Source organism: Thermobia domestica, chromosome 4 (genome assembly GCF_964235325.1).
Source record: "Thermobia domestica chromosome 4, izTheDome1.hap1.1, whole genome shotgun sequence".
NCBI lineage: Eukaryota > Metazoa > Arthropoda > Insecta > Zygentoma > Lepismatidae > Thermobia > Thermobia domestica.
This window is the reverse complement of record NC_137457.1, coordinates 52,100,505-52,126,227: the sequence shown is the minus strand read 5'-3', so window position 1 is coordinate 52,126,227 and position 25,723 is coordinate 52,100,505. Positions and strand designations below refer to the sequence as shown.

Here is a 25,723-nt window from a genome sequence, read left to right as displayed (position 1 = left end):
TTACAAATAAAACCTAATTCGAATATGCTTAATTAGTGAATTTATTGCAGTTAAATACCACTCACTAGATGCTACAGCTACAATTACGTAACAAAAAATAAATGGTAAACATGTTCTGAATTATTTTCAGATTTCTTACGCTATCATTAAATATATTAGAATAGTAAAAGAGGACTGCTCATGAAATAGTATATTTGCTCTCGATTTTTTTAACTTTTTCATACGAAAAAATTAAAATTTTAAACTTTGCACTCTTCAAATATGTTACGGGCCTAGTTGGACTAATGGGAAATGCGGCACTGAAAACTTACGCTTCGACTCTAATATTGGTTGATTTCGATATTTTTTTGTCGCTATGTAACCACCCTGGGTGCTAATGGGAGCTTAATTGGACTTGAATTGAAAGTAGAACTGTTTACCTAAGCGACCACGAAACTATGGATTCGATACTAATATCGATCCTTTTCTAGCATTTTTGGTATATATCCCGACAGTACTCTTTTCCAGATTGTAAGAAATATGGTTAAAATTGCTCTAGACATATCAGAATTATGTCGAAACACACACATACATCCACTTTCATATATATAAATACAGAGTGAGCGAGCGAGAAAGTGAGAGAGAGCGACCAAATGCATCACCACTTCCACATTGCAAAAGCATATATCAGGTATTGAATTGAAAATCTATGTAAAGACCTTCTGCTGTGGCATGCTTCATAAGGACAATTCCAGTCTGCTCACGTGACCTTTGGGGTTCATGAATTTCTCGCGAGCGTTCCGACTTTGGATTCTCTGTTTATACCCTCTTTTTATGCCTCGGATAATTTTTCAAGAATATCAATGACATGCTGTAATACGAATGTTCAGAAGTAACCCCTATATGACAAATAGCTGCAAATAAATACACTACATAATTTATTTATTGAGATGATATTATTTTCTTAATTTGTATTTAACATTCACATTTATCATAGAATACCAACGTACTGTGAACACCTGTTATATTTTAAACATAATAATCATTATGTTCTGCAATGATTATATGTTATATATATACAACTAACGTATTTTAATGTAATTATTTTATATAATTTTTCATGCATTGCGGAAAAAAGAATTTCATAAAAAAAACATTGACTCAGATCGGAAGCGAACCCTCGACCTTACGATTTGAAATCCAACGGCGTACCACTGAGCTAACACAAGCGCTCCACGAACAATACTTCTAGCGATATATAACGGTATTTAAGATAATAATTACATTCATATCCACTGCAAACGCTGTTTTTGTTCTACTTTGACTCTTATTTTAGTACTCAGGAGAGAATAATGTTTTATGTCTTAACTTTCACCATTCTTTTACAAATGGAAAGATTCGTTTACGTATCTAAATATTCCATTAAGTATGGAGAGCAAAATGACAAACAAGCATGTGCTGGCATTAATACAGTTTCGAAATATTGTATCATTAAGTATTTCAATCAATGTTGCTTTTTTATATATAATTGGTAACAAGTCTTATTATATTTAAAAGAAGAAAAACACATCTGCAAGATTTTTCCCGATTGCAAAGGTTGGCTTCGAGGTTCGAACCTGGTTTACTTTTTCCCGAAGATACCCGAAGTTGGACTTAGAAAATTTTTGCCTCGAAACAGCAATAAAGAATGCGCTCAACCTTTTTGAGACAAGGTGTACATGTGTTTTTATTGATAAGGCCGATGGAGGCTGAATTTGAACGTAAACGCTATCCGGGGTGTCACTATATATCTGAGCAACCCTGATAAATACGGATTCGAAACAAATATTGTTCATTTTCTACTACTTTCACATGTCTCGGTAAACGCCCCCTCAGACCCCCTTGGCTTCGAATTGTGAACAAAATCTCCTCTAGCCTCCAGCCGATATCGCGATAACTATGAATGTGAAATAACATCTGCCATTTTCTACTACCTTTTTACATATCCCGGCAAAGCCCCTATGATCCTCTGTTTCCAATTTTGAAAACACAACGCCTCTGGCCCGCAGCCTGTATTTGGAAGCCTATATTTGGGGCCTGTATTTGGAAGTCAAGGCCTGTGGAAGTATCACCATTCATCACAACGATACCGAAAACTATGGATTTGACAGTAATGTCGGTCATTTTCCATTATTTTTATATGTCTCGCATTTCCCCACCCCTGGTAACTCCCGGCCCGCATACAATGGTGGCTAAATTTGAAAATCATCGCTAATGAAAGTATCACCAATAATCTCAGCGACCGCGAAAACTACGGATTTGATACTAACGTGGATTATTTTTACATGTCTCATGATCCACTTTACAATGACCCCGTTCCTTAGCTGTTGGGGGATAATGTGAAAGTAAACGCGGTATTGAGATTCACCATTGAGCTCAGCGGCCCCGAAAACTATGGACTTGAAATTAATATCGGTCACTTTCGATTATTTTTACATGTCTCGGAACCACCCTTCTGGTGAACCAAGGCCAGCCTACAACGGTGAATGAATTTGAAAGTCATCGCTAATGGTAGTGTCACCATTGATTTCAGCAACCGCGAAAACTATGGATTTCACACTAATATCGGTCATTTTGGATTACTTGTACGTTTCGGTATCCCCCCACTCCGTAGACCCGCGGCCCGCAGCCGAATAGCGTGAATTTGGAAGTTAATGCGATCGGAGTTTTACCATTGATATCATCGACCGCGAAAATTATGAAATCGACACTGATTACGGTCACTTTTTACTACTTTTACATTTCCCGGTAAACGATCCCTGAGACCCTCTGGTTCGAATTTTGTCAAAAACGCTTCTCCTTGGTGTGAGACCTGGACCAAGGTATCTTTAACCAAAATTTCGTAACTCTCGGTCAACTTGTCTGGTCCCCATTCACATTGTGCTGTGCCGTTTTGTGCGTCTATTTCCATGTTCTGTGGGTCATGGGAAGTGGGTTAAAACAAGTCTCCAAGGTGGAATGAAAATGAATCGCTGTTCCGTTACCAACGAATTTCGAGGTCGCTTCTTTCGCATCGTTTGGAACACAATGTCTTGCCGTTTCCTGCCCCTATTTCCACGTTTTGTGAGCGTCACCGGAAGTGGGTCAAAATGGGCTTCCAAAGTGGGACGAAAATGACCAAGAGTTCCCCCACTATCAAATTTCGAGGTCGTTAATTTCACATCGCATACCCTTTTGTGCGCCTATTTCGACGTTTTGTGCGTCACTGGAAGACGGTCAAAATGGGTCTCAAAGGACGGAAGGAAATGACCCACTGCTCCGCTACTACAGAATTTCGAGATCCTTCCTTTCGTATCGAATATTGAATTTCGTGCCGTTCTGTGCCCCCATTTCCACGTTTTGTGCATCACCGGAAATGGGTCAAAATGGGCTTCCAAGATGGGACGAAAATGGCCAAGAGTTCCGCCACTATTCGAATTTCGTGGTCGTTAATTTCACATCGCGTACCCTTTTTTGCTCCTATTTCTACGTTTTGTGCGTGACTGGAAGACGGTCAAAATGTGCCTGAAAGGTGGGACAGAAATGACCAACTGCTCCGCCAGTACCGAATTTCGAGGTCCTTCCTTTCGCATCGTCTAGTGAATGTCTCGTGCCGTTTCGTGCCCCTATTTTCACGTGTTTGCGTCACCGGAAGTGGGTCAAAATGGGCTTCCAAGATGGGATGAAAATGGCCAAGAGTTCCGCCAGTATCGAATTTCGAGGTCGTTAGTTTCACATCGCGTACCCTTTTCTGCGCCTATTTCAACGTTTTGTGCGTCACTGGAAGACGGACAAAATGGGCCCCAAAGGAGGGACACAAATGACCCACTGCTCCGCCAAAATTTCGTAACTCTCGGTCAACTTGTCTGGTCTCCAGGCCAGTCCCGTAAACGTCCCCTTGAGACCCGTAGTTCGACATTAAAAAAAAAAAAACTCTTCGTCTTGATCTGCGGCCTAGACCAAGCTACCCGTGACCAAATTTTGAAAAGTTTCGGTCAACTCGTCTGGTTCACAGGCCGCACAAAGATAGACATACAGACACGAACAAACTATTTATTTTGTCTATATTAGAAAGTTCAGATCCGCCCTTGTTGTAATAGAGCGGTGCTTGAGCGATTGATCGTAGAAATTCGAACTCCGATGAGTGGTAATTTCATAGGCTTGTTTTATTACAAGTTTAAACTCTTTAGTCAGTAGAGAAGAGGGCGTGAATCATGGGTTGATGACAATTGGTTTTGGTGGGTCTGTGGGTCACAGTGGGTGAGAGTGGTTCATGGTGGGCGGTGGGTCAGAGTGGGTCATATTGGTTTGTGGGTTACGATGGGTGGTGAGTCAATCGGTCGTGGCTAAAGTTGACATTGCCCCACGCGCTCTCTGGACTACATTAGTGAAAAATAATCAGTGAAAATCAATTGCAATTGATCAATGAATTGAAAGTAATTGCTGTGGAAACCATTTGCAATTGAATTAATTTCCAATTAATTTCAGTTGCAATTGAATTACTAAATTCAACTGCAATTACTTTCAATCAATTGATTAATTGCAATTGATTTTCTTTTATTAATGGCCAGCTGCAATTAACAATTAACTGTTATTTAATTCTATTGTTAATTGTAATTAACAATTAAATTTACAGATTAATTGTTAATAGTTAATTCAATTGAAATTTGCCCAACTCTGACATAAACCAGCGACCCACCATAACCTACATACTCACTACAACCCACCAACACACTCTGCTTAGTGCATTGTATATAGTATCCTCTGAAGAGTGGCGAATTTGTCTAAATTTTACTTTTAGGAAAACTCCATTTTGTTGTTCTTCTTCTTCTTTTGCATTTGTTTCTGTTTACTAACCTGAGATGAGTATATCTAACAAGGACAAGGCAGACTTTGTTAAATGAACTTAGGGGCCATCTTTCGCGAGGTAGTAGCGCACATTTAAACTGGGAGAGCGCAATAGCCAGAAATAGCTTAGAAAAAGTGTCTCAAAGTTTCGACTCGCCGCATATATGGTTTGACGCGTAAAATTATCAAGTGGCAGTGTGGCAGATTGTGGAGAATTTACGACTCTCGTGTAAACGGACCAGCGTTTGATTACCGCTCGAGTCAACTTGTTTTTGCTTTTTACCAATAAAATAGTCATTTATAACTACAAGTAAAATATTAATTAACTATATTTTCACATATTCTAAACGATGTGAACTATTTACATAATATAAGCTAATTCATAAATATATTGATATCACTAGCTGTATTACGGTTACCACAGTGTTTGTTTCCGAACTTTCGTGTCTATATCTGTGGACAATGTGCGAATTCCAAGGGGGATGAGGGCGAAATCCGCTAGGGAATACTGGATATATGCTATAGCCAAAGGGGACTTCCGAATATCCCCCCCCCCCTGCAATTCGCACTCTGTCCACAGATATAGACACGAATCGTCAAGAAAATTTTTCATTTAACGAATTTACAAAATAGGTTACATTTGTATCTAGTTCACATGAAACATTGAAAAGTTTTACAACTGATTTAAAATTTCCTATTGTTTCATGCATTATAAACATACGGTGAATTAATATTTAACTTGCAGTTATAAATGACTACTATATTGTTAAAACAGAAACAAGTTGACTCGAACGGGAATCGAACTGGCGATTCTTTACGCGTGAATCATGAATGCTCCACTCTCTGCCACACCGTCAATTGGGAATTTTAGGCGCCGTATCAAATATACGGCGAGTCGAAACTTTAAGACGCATTTTCTAGGCAATTTCTGGTTATTTCTTTCTCCCAGTTTGTAATATTAACATTTCAAATATGCACTACTACCTCGCGAAAGTTCATTAAACAAAGTCTCCTTTTTCCTTGTACGATACAGTCATCTCAGGTAAGTAAATATAAACAAACGCCAAAAAAAGGAAATAGAGACCCTAAAAGTAAAATGTAAACATATTCACCACTGTTCAGAGGATGCTATATACAATGCACTAAGCAGAGTGTGTCGGTGGGTCGTAGTGAGTCTGTAGGTTATGGTGGATCGTTGGTTTATGGTGGGTCACGGTGCGTGGTGGATTGCAGTGGGTCACATCTTGATGACCCACAGCCCACTAACCGATTTACACATCTTGACCCACATGTCTCACTTGACACAAGACCCACTTCAATTCTGGTGAGAGGTTTCCAATTCAGCATGGGAGACACAATATAGACTTTGTTAAATCCAAGACGAGACCAGACAAAGCGTCTGTCTTTTCTCGTTTTCCGACACAAGACGAGATATGTCCTTGTCTGGACTCATCGCGTTTTAAATGTCTCGAAAGCATTAAATAGCCCTCTCTTGTCCGATTATCAATTGTAACTTGTAAACTTCGTTATATTTCGAATTCGCATGGCTTCCAATCTTACTTATATCGTTATGAGTTTTACGAAAGAAAGGAGACTAGATAACAATTTGTCTTGTTTCGGAAACACGAGATGACACGAGATGACAAAAGATACACGTAAGTAAGTGTGAAATGTAAATTACCTACTGATCAAGTAAACTTTATCCTATGCATTTATTTTGTTTTCAGTTGTGTTTTCCACGTTTCTTACATTAATCATTACAGGAATTCTTAGCATTTTGTGTTGGTATTTATACATACTCTGTACGCCTCAACGATTGACGCGTCCAGGATGATGGGTAGGTACGAAAGCAACCTCCGCGTGAGTTCATTTTTGTTTATGACTTGATTAAGAGCCACATTTATGTTTTGTTCTAACCACTGCTGTCTGCATAGTTAAGTAGTTGTTCTTACTGACTACTAAGTCCACTTCGGATATAAAAATTAATAGCCCGAACATGGGAAATCGAACCTGGCCGGTCATAAGAAAGGCGCTCCGAACAACGACCGTTCTTGAACCGTTAAATTGAAAGTAATGATTTATGTTTAGAAACGTAAAGGTAAAAGAAATGTCTGAGTCGTGTTTAGGATTTTCTGTAGTCGTGCAAAATGAATGAAAGTAATGTCAAGTTATAGTTGGACGCAATTAACGCAAATAAAGATGAAATGCAAATTTTACGCGAATCTTTGGAAAATAAAATAGTTGAAGTTAGTGAACACACTAATAAGGTACGCGAATCTTTAGAAAGCAAAATAGAAATGATTAACGAATCTTTGGAAAGTTAAAAGTTAGAAATCAGTGAAGCAAAAAAAAAAAAATTGATGATAAACTCAAGGTACAATTAGAATTAGTAAGGAAATAGTGTGTGGGTGGATATGGACAAATATCTAAGGATATACACAAGAAATGCGAGAAGGTAAATGATAAATGTGAGAAAATATGGAGAGAAACTGTTCAAAACTGTAAAGAACTTGAAATTATTACGGTTGATTTTGTAAATGTGAAGAAAAGGCGGACCGAGCCTTCGAAAAAATTGGACCGATCGAGAAGTCTGTAAACAATATTGAAAGTAATTTAGAAAATAAAGAAAATATGTTAGTAGCATTGAGTGACACGACTCACAAGGTAGAAAGAAATGTCGCAATATTGCACCGTGGGGTCGATAGTTGGTCACAGAACACTATTTCTCAAGATATTGTTGTAATAAATATGAATCAAGACATTGCTTTATAAGTGATAGATTGTCAGGGTTGGAAATAAAAGTGGATGAAACTCGAAAGAATTTGACTTCCTTACCTGAGAGCGCTAACAAAGAGGGGAGTGAACCTAATTCGCGTAGATCAAGTATATCGGGTGATAATACGAGTACCTATAAGTTAAGGTGCAGTAAGGAAGTAAGTAGTAGTTGTAACCAAACGAATTCTATTTCCTCGACATCAAGCGAGATAGCAATACTGAAAAAACGAATCAAAGTAAGAAAATCAAATAGGGGCGAAGTGAGAAATGCTAAACGGCCAATATTACGTCACGGTGACATTGAAATGTTTCCACAGTTTTCAGGTTTAGAAGATGATGAGAAACCAACAGCATTTTGAAAGCAGTTTGAGCACGCTGCGCATGCTGTAGATTTACCTGAATCCCAATATTTAGATGTACTAGGATTTATTTTCACCGGTAATGCTCGTGAGGGCTATAAGTCAAAATTAGGTATATTTCATTCATTCAGGGACTTAACTGAAAAATTCAAAGCTCAATTTGCTTCCGTACAAGTTATTGCGAGTAAATTATCAGTGTTGGAATCTCCAGCGCTTAACCCAAAAACCGACGGTACCGTTACCGACTTTGTTTATAAAAGATTCAATAAGATGCGTGGTTTGTCGTCTGGTATACCGGAAACATTTATCATGAACACGATTAAATAGCCGATACCCATTTCTTAACGACGACAGTTGACATTGTTCCCAAATTTAGATTTCAATTCATTTTTAACTGCCATACAAAATCTTGAAGCGTTCTATTATGATAGTAGAAACATTAATGATAGAGACAATTCCCACGGTAGGCTGTACGTGTTATTCAGGTAGATGAAGTGCAAGACAACCATGAGAAGTACAGTAAAAAGGGGAATTATAGTAATGGAATCCGTGAAAATTTAAATAAAAGGGAAGTTTAAAGGTCCGAATAAGAAAGAAAATTCAAAAATGAAAAGGTTTTATTGGAAGAAAGGTAAGAATAGTCATGCTGGGAGTAATGATCGTAATCAGGGTCAAGGTAGGAATCACAATAATTATGAAGGTGATTATAACTATGAAACTTCGAATCAGAATGAAAGAGTTAGTTTTGAATTTCCATGTAAAAATAAAACAATTGAACGTAAACAAAATAGATGACTTGTTGTTGAAGTTTCAGGTTGCAAAGTATGTAACAAATATGGACCTAACAGGAAGTCACACGCTAGTTGTTGTGTTATTGTATTATTGAATCTCAAGAAGTCTTGGAGCCAGCCCAGCCAGTTTATATTTGAACATTCAGGTTGAAAGACCTATCTTCGAACATTTTGGTATTTTTACGAATGACACAAGCGAAAATAATTAGTAAAAGTTGGGACAATATACTGGTAATGGCAAATTTTAAAAGAAAAAAAAAGTGATTCGAATACGAAATGAGAGGTATAACTCACAACAGGAGAGTATACAGAAAATAAACGTAAATGTTTTTTTTTTCAAACAGACAAATATAAGTTCTGCCACAGATAAGAAAATTTCGAAGTTCTTTAATGTATTTAAGGGATCCTATCTCTGTGTCAATAAACCATCAAATTCAAAAAAGGTGTTCGAATTTATAGATCCTTTAACTGGTAAATGGATTGGCTCGCATTCTGTAGATCGACTTAAGGTGTGGAAACCTAAGAAATCAACTCGAAAGATTTGGTTAGATTTAGCTGTTAAACACAGTTCTGAAAAGTATCACGATGCGATTTCAAGTGAGTTTATAAATTCAGATTTAGAAAGTAGTGTTGAATCTGTTCTTTGTAATGCCCTAACCGCAGTACCTTTATGTTTGTCTCAAAAGGTTAAGTCAAGAAGAAATAATAAACGGATAAACGAAATTCTAGAAAAATTGTTGGATGTTGACAAATATTTGAATTTTTTGTACTGTAAAAATCAATGTTCATCCGATGTATTGGAATTTAGGTTGGTAAATTTACAAAATCCCTACGTGTCGTTGAATGAGCGAGCTCAAGAAACATATAATAATAATAATAATAATAATAATAATAATAATAATAATAATAATAATAATAATAATAATAATAATAATACATTTTTTGTTATCGTCAGGCATCAGTTACCAGCTATGCGAGTTCCAAATTTTGAATTTTGAATTGAATTCTATTGATTTTTTTTCATTTATTGAAATTTATTTATTTAAAGCTCTTAGTAAGCAATTTTGGTAAGTCCCATTGTTTATTATTTTAGATTTTAACCTTATGTTCTATCTTCCGCCCTCATCTCGGGATACGGAAAAAATTATTTATTGTTTGTAGGTATCTTGAAAACTTTGCGAGGCAAACCCCGTCGAGTGGTAAGAGAGAAGCACAACTGAATTATTACATTGTAAAAATTTAGTTGTGGATCTTCAATGGTCAGATATTTTTTTATTAAATCTCGACAAAAATATATTATTCAATGCAATGTTGAAAATAAAATTTTTAATATGTAATGTGTTTTGACTTTTTTTTTACTAATAAGAAAATTTGTTTCGTAGTTTCATGTTACTGAATTATTGCATAATTATCGGTGTTAACCAATAAGTTGATATTATGTTGTTTAAATGCTGTATTTTGAATGTTTGAATAATGAAAATAATATTTTATTAAAAGTTATTTAGAAAGTTAGCTATGAGTAAGCACATATGAGCATGAAAATATTTAGTTTTGCATTTTACATTTCATTTTCTTTATAATGTTGAAAGTAAAATATACTTAGTGTAATATAATTAAAATGTTTAGTTTAAGATATAATAACACAAGTCACACAAATGCATATATATATATATATATATATATATATATATATATATATATATATATATATATATATATATATATATATATATATATATATATATAACTGAAATCTTATGATTTATATTATGGTGTACAAGCTATATAGGTCATTAAATATAAATAAATATATGAAAATTATATATAGTATATATAAAATAAAAACGTAATATATAATTAATACGTTATTCAATTTGTGTTAAAATATTGTGTTATGAACAAAGATATTATCTTGTACAATGTAGAAAAAATCCCTTTTAAGATGAATAGCCCATAAAAATAAATAGCCCATTTACGTTTGTGTAAAGTGTTAATGAACCATAATATATCAAGAATTAATATTGCAAGAAAGAAGAGGAATAATCATCAGAAAAATATATTTTAAGAAGAGGAATAACTCAAGATTCCAGGATTTTGATAATCTTCGATGAAGATCATCGTCCCTGAGTGTGTGTCCTCCCTCACTCAAATTCCATTTGTTAAAATTCCCCACTCAGTCCCATCTGAAGTGAAATAAGGCTCTATGCACTATACGTTGACGCAAACCTTGTATAATGGTGCTGTTCTTTAACGTGATAACTTGTATCGCGTGCTCAGGAAACAAAGGGACGTGAAGTGGCTATGATGTTTTAAAAGGTAGTTTCGTAAAACTTGTTGTAATCGACATTTATTTCTATTGTTTTTGGTATTTTGATTACTTTATTTAAATGGTACATAAGTATAAAACTGGTACATAAGTATAAGTACATAAAGAAGATTCTGAATCTAAAATGAACAGACACATTTTTCGGACTTGATTAGTCTTTCTCAAGCTGGTATAAAACATTACAGAGGCATGAGATACATTTGGCAGAAAAAGATAATTTCTTGTTTGCTGCAAGAAAGAGAGGTCAAATGTGCTTCTGCAAGCTTCCAGACATTATGTAATTCATATCCATATACAAGAAGCATTTCAACTCTCATATATATATATATATATATATATATATATATATATATATATATATATATTAATATATATATATATATATATATATATATATATATTATTATTATTATTATTATTATTATTATTATTATTATTATTAAATTTCATCTTCTGATTAATCAACAATCTGTGAACCGATTTGAATGAAACGCAAATATATGTGGGAGCGTATGTAGTCCGGAACTGCTATAATCAAATCGATTTTACCATAAACTATATACTATGTTATTCTCTCTGTAAAATACTTTACATCGGTATATTTAATAGAAGGTTTGGAGCAGTTTATGTTTTACATTAGCGATGATATTGGCGTTTTGGGCAATATCGATGGTGTATAATTTAAGTAAAGTACTGCAGTAAATAATATTCTGTAGTGAAGGCTGAGCGAGCTATACTAACCATTTATACTTCTTTATTTTACTTCTCAACAATGACTTTACAGTTTAATTTGTGAACAAAACCTCTACAGAGTATGACATGAATCCCTAATAATTTCACTCCTTCTGTCAGAAACACATAACGAGCTGTTGTGTGTTTTCAGGTGTAACTATTCCAAAAGTTTCAGACTTCCTTTATCAGGGCCCATTGGAGATATTCGACAGTGAAATATTGCCAAATCGCAGAATTCCTTAACTTTACGATTTTTTCCAAGTCTTTTGAAAAGGCTACTGGTCTGCAATGGTTTTTTGTACAAACTTGTATCCCCGTACTATGTGCAAACACAAATTCAGACTCCTACGTCACTTGTTTCCTCTTACCAATCAACTTTCCAAAGTCCAGAAATGCTGCTACTGTAAGCCCTGACTTGACCCATTTCGTGTTGCTTTGGGTAAAATGTTAAGAAATAAAACTTTTAGATCTGCACACTTTGGAGATGCAAAACAAATTTTCAATTTGATAGGACAAATACATGCTGAGATGTTTCAAACAACGTAAACGCCGGAAATCGAAAAAATCAAAATTGCGGCAGTCGCTGTATCGCCATTGCATGTTGTAAAAAATAATAAATTGTGGTTTTGAAGTAGCCTTATATCTTCTCAACATTTCTGAAAAACAAAGATTTTTTGAAAAGGTCGAACGGAATTTTCATTTTTTCTCGAATACTTCGCATGTATTGACCCTATTGCATCTTAGGTTTGAGAGTCCGCCATACGGAATTTAAAATGTAATTCGCCACTCGCCTTCCTTTTATATTGTAGTTTAGACTATGTAAAGGTTTACTTTTTGCAAGGAGGATAAATTATTTTATTTCTATATTCGATTTTCACGATTATGATTAATGTATTCGTTATTTATACTACCGTTACCATGTGTGTATATAAAGAGGTGGTTCACTGTTTACTATATGGCGTCTGATATGTTACAGGAATGGAGCAGATTATTACACGCCACCGGTCAAACATAGTATGTGAAGTTACGAATTTCTACGATGGCTCTATTGCATCTTTTAGCTGAAATAACAAGTGTCGTAATAGCAAGCACTTCATATGAAAAAGTGTCACAATAAGATTTCTGTAGAGGAGGTTAGTGTTTGAAGAGCGCTTTACGAAAATCGATACACGCATACCGTTTTAGTCGTATATTCTCTCCGGCCTTAGTACGTAGGCTACGTACTGACTGGAGGTGATAAAGACATTTAGTTACAGAGTAAATTCTCATAATATAAAGGGAAATGTAACTTTACATTAAATACTAGCCTACAAAGGATCAAGTGTAAGTTTTAGCAAATGTTATGTTTGAAACTTGATAATAAAATATACAATTCCTAATTCTAACAATATGTCTCCCGTATGCGAAAGAGACGTTAATTCATCATAATGCACGCAGATAAGAGAACACGCAGGAAGGATGGAAACACAATCCGTATAGACAGCCAGCGATATAGTACTGCGAAGTGTGTTGCATATATCGCCTAATGAGAACAAAAATGCATAGCTGAGTACAATGTAAGAGCAGGAAGTTCTCATACGTAAGATAAATAGTCACAATAATATCAGTACCACGCATGAGTATCAACATTTTATCATTACGAAATACACGTAAAACATTACAGTAATAGTAACATTTTTGTTTTGTGTTACTACTGCCTGCACTTTTAGTGTCCAACCCACTGCTACCCACTGCGAAGTACTGTCTTGCTGGTTGTCTAGACGAATGGCATTTGCATCCTTCTTTGTGTGTTTTCGCATTTTCGTGAATTGAGATGAATCTGCGTCTCTTTCGCATACGGGTAACATATGGATCAAACAGAAAAACTTGTATTTTCTGTTTTCATCTCTTCTTCCTTTCTGCTCCTTACTGATTCATTTCCCTCTTCACTCATTTCCATAACACATTGTGACAATGTCGTACACGCGATTACTCCATTTCCGGATATTATGCTTTTTTTGCATGGGTGTGTCTAAATCGTTGCTTTCCGTCGACTATGGGTAGTAATACGTATATTTAACCTTTTCCAATATCTCTTCTCCTTCTCGCTATATTCTACATATTCTCATTTTGACCACATTTTATGTCCCTATTTGACTGTCTCAACGTGCTTGTTGGCCGATATAAAAATATGTGTCGCTTCTTTTTGATGTTCACTATGTGTGTGCAATCGTATCACAATCGGCGTGTTGAACAAGGATAACATGAATTGTAAATCTCATGCAGCACGCTGAAACAAATTTATGCCTTATTAATCCCTGAGACCTGCATACCACGAACTAGCTAGGAGAAAGTCGGCGAGGAGGAACGTCTTTCCTTCTTCCCATTCCTCTACTACGTTACTCGGACAACATTAGGGCCGGCTTTTGTCGAGACTCATCTCTAGTTTCCATGGTCGCTTTCCACAAGCAGACTATGGAATTTATTTTATTAAATTTAAATAATATTTTATTTTTGTTTATTATAATTTCCTTTTTATAATATTTTTCGCTTAAGTAATTTCTTCTATATTAGTTTTGCTACTATGATTTCCTTTAAGTGTCCATAGCTCTATGAAATATAACGTGAATACTTCTAAAGGTATCGAGGTTCATAGCATCTGACGTGAATTGTATTAATAAACACTCAATTGAGCCTTCATACGATTGTTTTCTAATTTTCTTCTCTTCTTATTCTTTAACTAGGTAAGGTAACCATTCCAAGACCAAGTACCATGTACTCAAGGCTCTCAAATTACACCTGAACACTATACAGAAACATACCAGAAATTGGTTCATAGAGATTTGAAAAAGGTATTATTATTCAATATGTTTAGAATTACTAGTTTATGTAAACAGTAGCACACGTCCTTTAATCATGAATCGAGCTCTTTCGTGGATGAGCGGTTAGCGCACGCGCCTTTGGCGTGGGAAACCCGAGTTCAATTCCGGGCGGTAATCCATGTGGTTCGGATTCCACAATAATCAGTAGGTCCAAGTCACTTATAACCTCGCTGCTGAGCGGGACGTTAAACTCAAAATCAGTTCAACGACCTTTAATCGAGGATTTAACCCTTATGCGGGGAACAGTTGCTTCCCAGGCCCAGTAACTTCATTTGTTTTGAATTTCTCAATAACCACATTTCTTTCGATGACATGAAATTCTGAATTCATCTATCCTTAATCAAAGTTAAAATCATGAATATATCGAGTTGGTAAAACCAATGGACCATTTTTCAAAAATGTTCAAAACCTTTCTTGACGTAAACGGGCAACCGGGGCCTAAGGGACCCCGCATATCTTTAGTGCAAATCCTAGATCACTTTATCACTTAAATATTAGATCAAATGGTTACATAATTATATATTGAACACGTGGTTAGTGTAACCTTTAGTCGGAAATGTATGTGACAATAGACATTGAATTTTAAGTGTTCTGCACTTAAAGTATATACTGGGCTTACAGAACCCGGTTGCCCGTTTACGTTACAAAAAATATGTTTACTGGATTTACTATTCTGTTTGGCTAAGGAAAGGATTACATAAAATTTTGCTGGTTTAGAAATATATATATATTAGTCGGACAAGTATGTTACAATAGACATTGAATTTTTAGTGTCCTGCACTTAAAATATGTAGTAGGCCTCACAGGCCTCGGTTGCCGTCTACGTTACAAAAATGTCTTGCTCGGAGAAGGGTTAAGCAGTAACAATAAATTTAACATTTACTCGATTATTTTCACATTCATTACAGAAGTTTAAACACAAACAATTCTGAGGAAGGGCGCTTATTTTCACATATTGAATAGAAGTAACTCTTGTTTCAATTACTTATGTATTAGCATTTACTATGCCTACAATGAGTTGAGGTGCTCCGAACAGAAATTGGGATGTAGAAAGCTTTTTTGGTGGTCAAACTAATATTAATATTATTAGAACACAAAAATGTTAATGTTCAAAAGTTATATACTTACACTCCCCACGTCCTGTAAAACATGAAAGAGTAATTAGAAGCATATACATTGTAGGTTAGTTGGTAGATAATACATAACATATGTTATAACATGTATACATGTTGGTTGAAACATAACTTTTTTAATCAAAATGATAAACACAAATAAATAAATCACCGAAATAGGAAACTAGTGTAATTTTCTAAAGTTATGTAATAGTACTTATACAAATGACACAGCGTGGTAATTTAATACGAATGCGGTATGGGTATCCGGTCAAAACAGCGCATGAGAAAAACCGCTCAAGGACAAAAACCGCGCATGAAAATACCGCATGAGCGAACACAGACAACAGCCATGGACAAAAACCATAGATGAACATTTTGCACTAATCTGGCTCGCACTCGAGCTCACTCCTTTCAACTGGACTCGCTCTCACTCAGGCTTGCGATCACTTACCTCACTTGGGCTAAACCTTGCGACCATTTCCCTCGACTGTTCTCGCAATCGATCGCGGTCACTTGACTTCGTGCTCACATCCCTCGACTGGACTCGTATTCACTCGGGGTTGCATTCACAAGATCGGGTCAAGTAGGGTTAGAGGCTCTGCCACAGACTTTACAATTTTTATAGACATCCTTAGAAAAGAGCAGTCAGAAAGAATTACATCATAAGTCCCGTAAGTTTGACAACCCAAATGTCTTTACTGTGTTTCAGGTGGCATAATGGGCAGACACTCTTCCTTGATAAATCGGTATAAGGACAAAAACAGTGCATGGACAAAGACCGCGCATGGACAAAAGTAGCACATGCAAGTACCGCGTGAGCGAAAACAGCCCATTGACAAAAACTACAGATGAACATTTTGTACTACGCTCGCTCACGCTCGAGCTCACTTCTTTCAACTGCCGCCGCACTGACTTGGGCTCGAGATCACTTATGCTTATCACTTGGGCTCGCTAATACCGCGTGAGCGAAAACAGACAACAGCCATGGACAAAAACCATAGATTTACATTTTGCACTAATCTGGCTCGCACTCGTGCTCACTTCTTTCAACTGGGCTCGCTCTCACTCAGGCTTGCGATCACTTACCTCAATTGAGCTCGCGCTTCCGACCACTTTCCTCGACTGTTTTCACAATCACTCGTGCTCGCGGCCAATGCGGCTCGTGGTCACCTGTCTAGACTGGACTCATACTTGCTCGGACTTGTACTCACACGAGCTGGTCAAAATGGGAATTAGGTTGAGAACCACTGCCGCAGACTCCTTACACTTTTTATAGACATTCTTAGCAAGAGAGTCATGTACAATTACAGCAGAAAAAAATTATTTATTTAAAGAAAGAAGAAAGTTTAATAAATTGTGTGTATCCAACACTATCGGTTCGTCAGGTAGGGCAGATGACGCCTGACTTCACCTATGTATTTGAGCAAAAGGAAATGAACTTTTCGCAATGAATTCCAAATTAACTCAACATTACTGTGTAATTTTAGAAATAAAACTTATTTCAAATTATTTAGTTTATAACACAAAACACACTATTTGAAATTCATTTACTCAAGTGTAGGAAATGTTTTTAAAATATTACAGAATTTAAAAGAAATTAAAAGCTGAATGAAAATGTATATTCTTTGGCGTCAGTAGCGCCTTTACAACGCGGGAATCGTCGACTTTTATGCCTTCTCATGTGATTGGTTTCATATTATGCTTATTAGATTACTAGCAGCAGGGGTAAAATCGGAGGGAAAGTCCTGAAAGTGGGGGGACTGAAGAGCCAGTTTCACCGCCACACAACCAGGCCCGCAACCAGCATCAGAGGTTTGGGAGGGCCATGAATATGTAAGGGGGCTAAGTCAGTAAGAATTGTGACGGTCTGCCCGGCCACAAAACTATGTTTTCGGACGACCAGTGTATTTGTTTTTAACTTTTATTCATGCAGCGAAATTATTACTTTACTCATAGAAACGAACAGCTATTTTTCCTTCTGGTGAGAACCTCAATTCTTTTTGTATATGCAGGTGTTCTTCAGTCGTATCTTATCGTTTCTCACGATAGAACAAAGAACTTGTTGTTTTTCAATGCAACGCTTATCGTCTAGCTAGAGTGCTTCGTCGCAGCAAATTTATTTTTTCTTTCCTTAAAAAAGTTTCCAAGTTATAGTCTTCGTCACCATGACTGCTCCGCATATACTTTTTAATAATAACATTTATTAAGATTGGGAATATTTTTGGATATGAAGTTGATATTTGTGTGAATGATATTGTGTTTGTCGTGTTCTCACGCACTCATATTACGCCATCCTTCCTGGCGTGAGAACAAGTGTTCATGTCCTGCAGGAGTCGTAAGTGAAATGACTCATACATACAATTACCATCGTTCGCTCCTTTTCTCTAAACTGTTTTATGTATAACAGTAGTGCATGAAAAGCAAATAACAATGGGAAGAATTTATTAGTTTAGACTACTACACTTTTTTAAGTATTATTTCCAAGCTACATTCTCACGGGATCAAATTAAATGTTGCCAGTGTTCTTTATTATAACATCGACTCATTGGCATGGTCTATGAATGCAGAAAACATTAACATTTTCTTTATTATTTGAAAGAGTGCATTGTCAACCCTAAGTGTAGAGAACGGGTTGTTCCCGGGATTCAGTAGGAGCAGGGAATTAGCAATAAGAGTTCATCGTAAGGGGAGCTAGCAAAAGTTCGTAATAGAGAGAGGCAGTGCAAGACATTGTATGAAGTGATAGTATGAAGAACTTTGTGGTGCTACATCAATATATAGAATGTGAAGCAAAAGGACAAATAAGTACCTTCTGGATATGTAGCGTACAACCTGAGTCTCAAAAGCGCCAACGTGTCAAATCAGTTGTCATATTTCCATGATATCAATCTGCGCCCAAACAGAGTATGAGCCTGCACCAGAATTGTTATCAGCTCTTTTCTTAGGGAGTTCTTCGGGAGCCAGCAAACAAGGGAAACGGTAGATAGCAATTTTAAATGACGCCCAATCTAGCGACACGAGCCAAGACCGTCAATGATTTGTGCATGGAGACAGTAGTTATATATATTGAAAGTAGTAGTAATATTGGAATAGGAAATTTTATTAATCATATTTTCTTTTTACATGTTGTCTCAGTACAAACAATATTAAACTTCAATATTTTCGTACTCATACAGTGTTCTGTAGTATATGTACTTTATTTGAATTCTATTTACATTTCTTATTTGCGACTAGTAGTTGTATTTTCATTATGGCTCACCAACAAGTTGACTTACTTAAGATACTTGAACAAATGCAAGCTGAAAACAGAGAACATTTTCAGAAAACCGAAGAAAAATTAGATAGGAAAGAAGAAAAATTAGATAGACAACAACAGGCACAGATTGAGAACAAGGAAAATTTTCCAGAAGTAAGAGAAAAATTAGATAGGCAGGAACAGGCACAGAATGAGAGCAGGGAAAATTTTGCAGAAGTAAGAGAAAAATTAGATAGTCAGGAAGAGAATCTTGTCAAATTACGAGCACAAATAGAAGCAGTTGACATCAAATGCGATGAAGGAACCACAAAAATAGCTGATAGAATACAAACGTTAGAGAATAAAGTAGATCAAAATATTGAAAGAGTTCAGAGGGGAATCGAACGTAATGTAGTAGCTATTCAGCAGAATAGAGATAAGATAGAGCTCATGGTTCGCGACGTACGTTCAATGGGAATGAAAGTCACTAAAAACACAAATCATTTAATGGGTATATCCTAAAGGTTAGAATTGACACAAGGTCAGATAGAGGCTAATCATACCATCTGTAACGCTAATAAAGAACGTTGTCTCGTAGCGCATAGAGAAACGGAAGGTCATTTAGACAAAATAGACGACGAAGTTGTAGATTTAAAAGAACAAGTTCGAAAGAACGATGAGTCACTTCAGATGTGTTACGAAGAAATTAGGCAACTAGATTATCATGTCAAAGTTAAAAATGAACAGGCTTTCGAGAAAAACGCTGAAATTAAAAAAGCACAGCGGGAAGTAGGAGAAATTAGGCACGATTTGGCGTTAGTATATCAAAAGGTAGAAAAAGCAGAAAACAAATCACGGAATCGGAACCCAATACTGATAGTGACATTCACGTCAGAACTGGATACAAATCTAACAGTGACTCAGCTTACACCGAACGTAGTGAAATTAGCAGTAGCGACGAAACCCATAATAAGGCCATTACCAACAGAAATTTTAGACGTAATAATCGTGAAACTAGACATAGGGAAGTAGAAACAACTAAACCAAAAGACCGAAAATTATTGCGTATTTACCTAAGTTGAAAGGTTATCCCGCTACTAAGTCAGTACATACATATTTGCGCAAGTTAGCATTAGCCCCGGAAGTTGCAAAATTGTCAGAAAAAGCTTTAGTACAAGGCATACCTCATGTAATGGAGGGTGTAGCCTTAAGCTGATACTACACACGTAATGAGGAATTTAAAACTTTAGAAGAGGTTAAAAAAGCGTTAGTTGAATCTTTCTCTGGAGACGCGACGATACAGCACAGGCAGTCAGCTTGTAAAGCAACTCGATTCAATCCTAAGACTCATGATTCAGTACATGAGTTTGCTTTAGATCAGTTTAACAAACTTAAAGAACTGACACCGCAATTACCCGAGAATTTGATATTAACAAACATTATACACATGTTACCTCAGAGATTTCGTACGGAACTTTATTTACATTCTTGCACTAATATTAGAGAATTTTGGCGTCTATTCAGAAATTAGAAGCATTCTATTTTCAACAAACTAGAGGAAAAACTTACGCAGGGTAACAATTTTAACAATAGGCAGAATCAAACTTCTCAAAATTATCAGAGATCTTTCAGTTATGGTAATAAGAATCAAAATAGGTATTACAATCAGAAAGTTAATAATACCAAGGCTCAAAGAAACGGTAATTGGAACAGGAGAAATACAAATGGTCGTGACAACAACGATCGACAACAACGTTCTCGTAATCAGAACACTAACCATGAGCAAAATCGGAATTGTAACCTTCATAATTACAATAAATAACCAAAACCACTTAAGGGTGATTCTAAGGATCGAAGAAATGATCATCGAAAAAATATAAACAATAGACAATTCTGTGATCCCGATAATGACAAAAATCACCGGAAAACGAACGAAATTATGAAAAGTCACATTGCCGTCACTCAGACCTTCATTAAAACTAGATTCAATGTTCAATTTTCGCTTTTAAGTTACTTAGGTATAGTTTAGTGTATTTGTAGAATTTTTAAACCTTATATTAATATTTATTAACCCCACAACAGGTGAATATATAGGTTTGCATTCCATGGACAGGACAAAGCTTTAGAATCCGACGCCTGAAACCTGCAGAATCTGGTTAACCTTGGCACAAAGGCAACCCGCAGAACAAATTTTACAAGATTTAAATTTAGTAACACCTGACACTCCCAATAATCTTACTTCTCTTACTCCTAGCGGGAAATTTCATTTATCCATACTCAATGAGGAAGCAGAAGAGGAAAGTGTGGATAGCAACCCGAAACATGATTCCCAGGTAAAGCAAGTTCAAACAAATAATTTGATATCTACCCGTTTGTTATCTTTATATTTAGGAGATCGTTTGTTGAAATATTATTTCAATACTTCTTACTGGCAACCTTCGTTTGTCAAACTGATCGTTTCGAACTTGACTGGAGGACTTCTATTGAGAAGAGGCCTATTTTGAGAAAAAAAGCCAGATTCAGTAGACTTTTTTATTAAAGTTTTTGACTGTTAAGTTTTAAGATGTTTTACGTTATGATTTTATGTAGTTTTTACCTTGTCGTAGGAAACACAAGAAGATATGTATTCAAGACGTACGTTCGTATCCTTCGTTTGCGGTAGTCACCGTAACTAAACATTTCTCTTGGAATCAATCCAAACTATTTGGGTTTCTTATTAACATTTCTTTCTGCTTCTTTAGCATCTTGATACTACCGATTCTTCGGGAAGGAATTTTAGGGTATATTAATAAGGGAAGATTAAATTTATTTTCGAAGCTACATTCTAGGTAGACATGGCGTGGTGAACCATGAAATACTTGGACACCCATCATTCGGTAATTATTGGAAATTTTCCCCTTCTTTATGCACACATTGAGATTTCGTTGTAGCCTGTGTATTCATATCCTATATTTTCGACATATGCTTCTGTGTATATTAGATATTAAAATTTAATTATTTTCTATTGTAGTACATTTATAATGTATTTTATGCTTGATGAATATTTCAACATTTGTGAATTTATGACATGTATTAATGCTATTGCATATTTTAACAGATTTCTACGAAGAATCTGAAGTATTTCCGTATAAGTGATATTTTGATTTTGTGAAATATTCGTGTATTGATATTTTGTCTTATGTATTTTAAAACTAGGTTAATATGTATTGTAATATATTTCAAATATTTCTTTTATTGTATTTCAGTAACAGTAGCGTTTGTCTATTTAGTGAAACAAGAACGCATACAATTTTAAGAACTAATCACTCATACCATGCCAACGAAATTCTGTTAATTTTTGACGATGCCAAAATTTAAAATCAATCTAGGTGAAATAATTTTCTCGTTAATATTATCGTTGCTAACCATTTATTTGAATTTAAAGCTGAAAAGCTAAAAGATTTATTTGAGAGATATTATTAAAGTCTTTATATTATTTCAATGTTTCGACTTATGGCGTCCTATTTTCATCGATAATGAACATTTCAGCAATGTTTACATCTTGTGTCTTTATCTTGACAACCTAAGGAATTCCTTGTCCTTATGCTTCTATGCAATGAATTTCTAATAGGATTTTATTTTAGGCATACGTTAGTGTTGTCCCATTGGTCAGTTCAGATAGATTTCCACGCTTCTTATTGGCTGTTTGAACGGGCCAACGAGAGAGCAGATAGAGAGATGAATTGTGTATATATACTTGAGTAACTTTTTGTATCACTCAGTGTACGTCTGATGAGGATCTTGGCTAGAAGATCGAAACGTCACGTGTAAATGTGTTTTTATATTAAATAAGTGCAGTCTTGTTCAGCAGTGTGTTTATTTTTCTGATTTCATTCGCAAGACGTTGACTATGTTTGTGTGTCAGTTTGAAATGGGCCCGAAGCTGAAAAGGGCTGTTGAGAAGTGGAAGAACAGAAGAAGGAGAGAAATCAACATGGAGCAGCAAGTGGGTTTTTGCAGAAGTGTATGGAAAAGAAAGTAATACCTAGGAGTTTGAGAATCCAAAGGAGTAACATAAAAGGACAGTCAGTGAGGTTAAGGACGCTTATAAGGAGAACAGAGATGGAGAACGTGAGGAGCCTGACAGCTGGTTTGAAGAAGAGACTAAACGTGAGTAAGGCTTTTACACAGAAATTAGAAGTAGAATGTGTAGATTTGGCATCTATTTTTGTAAGAGACTGGTTAGTGCAATATTTAAGAGAATGGGAAGTGTGTTTTAGTGGCAAAGTGGAAGAAAGACTTAGAAACAAATTAATAGCGTTGGGCATAAGCGAGGAGAAGACCAAAGAAAGGGTAGTGGTGATAGGGCAAGTGCAAGTGTCAGAAGAAGAGAAATCTTTTCTTTCATTGGGTTGTAAATTTAAAGTGAAAGACGGAACGAGCAGTGTTGATGACATAGTCTATTCTGTAGAAGAAGCGTTGAACGAAGTTAAAGAAGAAGAGGACAGAGATAGGTTAAGAAGGAAGGCAATGGTTTTGGTAAAGAAAGAAATCCATAGAAGATCTTCGAATTTGACAAAAGAAGAAAGAAGAGGATATGATAGCATTAGGAAAAGGAAGGACATAGTGGTAGAGAGAGCTGACAAAGGAGGGGCGACAGTGGTAATGAATGAAACGTGGTATGAGGACAAGGTGAAGGATTTGGTGGATGGACAATATGAATTAGTTGACAAGAAGAAAGAAGAAATTATAGAAGAATTAAAAGAAGAATGTAAAAGGAAGGGACTTTAGAAATGGATGAATGAAGATGGAAGAGTGCCCGTGTTAAAGGGTTTTCCAAAAATACACAAAAAGGAAGTAAAGCTTAGGCCAGTTATGGACTGTAGGAATAATTATTTGGAACCGCTAGAAAGTGAATTGAAACCAGTGTTAGAGTGGGTAAGAGACAGACAAAAGACTTTGGCAATTAAAGACTACAGAGAAGTAATAAACTACACCAGTAATACTGAAATTAATAATGATTGTATTTTGTTTAGTTTAGATGTTAAAGCCATGTTCCCTAGTCTAAAGAGAAGTGCTATACTTGATACGATTAAGAGAGTTATGGGGGGAGAATGTGTTAAAGGCTGGAAATGGGAAAAAGTTAGAAAAGCCCTCAACTTAATATGGGAGTTTGGTTTCTGTAAAGTTAAGAATGACATATATAAGATTAAGGATGGTTTAAGTATAGGATCTAAGATAAGTCCGGTATTGTCTGATATCATTATGAATGTGCGGGAGAAGGATGTGATAGAAAAGGGGAAAGAAAAGATTCGATTTTGATGATTGTTTTGGGATATGGGAAGGATCAAAAGAAGAGTTGATAGAGTTCGTTGGCAGTATTGAAGATAAGGAGAAGGGAATAGAATTAGAACTAGAGACAGAGCAGGGAGGTGTATTATGTTATCTTGACATTTTAATGAGTAAGGAAGGGAAGAGCATTAAGACTCAATGGTATCAAAAAGAATGTAGTGCTGGTATTTATTGTAATAAGAGAAGTAATGTAGATAGGAGTACAAAAGTTAATTTCATAACAAATATGTTAGAAAGAATTTCCAAAATTTGTAACAAAAATGTAGAAGAGAATGTGGAAATCTTTAAAAGACAGCTCTATGAGAATGGTTATAGTAAACGGGATATCGTTAAAGCATCTGTGGTCTCGGGGAAAGGTAAAAGTGGGGAGGACAATGAGGGGGTATGGAAAGGCATTATAGGGTTAGGAGAAGATACCGAGATTTTAAAGAAGATGTTAAGAAAGCAAGGGGTCAAAGTGTATAGAAAAGGTAGCAGAACGTTGTTGGGCATGGTCAAAAGCAAAGGGAAGAAAAAAGAAAAGAGAGATAAGAAAGGTGTCATTTATTGTATAAATTGTAAGGATTGCGATATGAAATATATTGGTGAGACTGGGAAATTATTGAAAGAAAGAATTAAACAACATAAAAGTGATGTAAAATATGGCAGAGAAACTAACGCAATCTTTAAACATGTAAAAGAAAAGGGACATGATGTTAACTGGGAAGAAGTTATTGTACTGGAACGGGAAAAAAGATTGTGGCCGAGAAAGTGGAAAGAGGCCTGGTGGATAGAAAAGGAAGGGGATGTAAACTTAATGAATTGGACCAAAGGTATCACCATTAATAAAGAATGGAGAAATATTATTGATAAATACAGAAATATGTATATGAATTAATGTATTCAATGGTTGTTTGCTCCTTGTTGTTTCTTTCTGGTAAAATGTTATGTTGTCCCATTGGTCAGTTCAGATAGATTTCCACGCTTCTTATTGGCTGTTTGAACGGGCCAATGAGAGAGCAGATATAGAGATGAATTGTGTATATATTCTTGAGTAATTTTTTGTATCACTCAGTGTACGTCTGATGAGGATCTTGGCTAGAAGATCGAAACGTCACGTGTAAATGTGTTTTTATATTAAATAAGTGCAGTCTTGTTCAGCAGTGTGTTTATTTTTCTAGTTTGGCCTAATCCTCGTTTTGCCTAAAATGGCGGACTATAAAAAAATTCGCGGAAGTAAGACTGGAGGTAAATTTTGGAAGATTATTCCCTACTATATGAAGAACTGAGAAATATTTTATTTCCCCAAAACTAATTTGTAGTACGAGCATTTGCTTTAGGGAAAATGCTTCGACATTTGTGTTATGGTTATTT

At 35.7% G+C, this 25,723-nt stretch overlaps 1 long non-coding RNA gene across 1 annotated transcript in view; it reads right to left on the bottom strand.

Moving 5' to 3' along the window:
* LOC145682760 (uncharacterized) overlaps window positions 1-25,723 on the bottom strand; it is a 780,074-nt gene that overhangs the window by 308,151 nt on the left and 446,200 nt on the right. The window contains exon 8 of the long non-coding RNA XR_014130953.1: window positions 15,818-15,829. This is a non-coding gene — a long non-coding RNA (uncharacterized LOC145682760). The remainder of the gene's footprint in view (window positions 1-15,817; window positions 15,830-25,723) is intronic.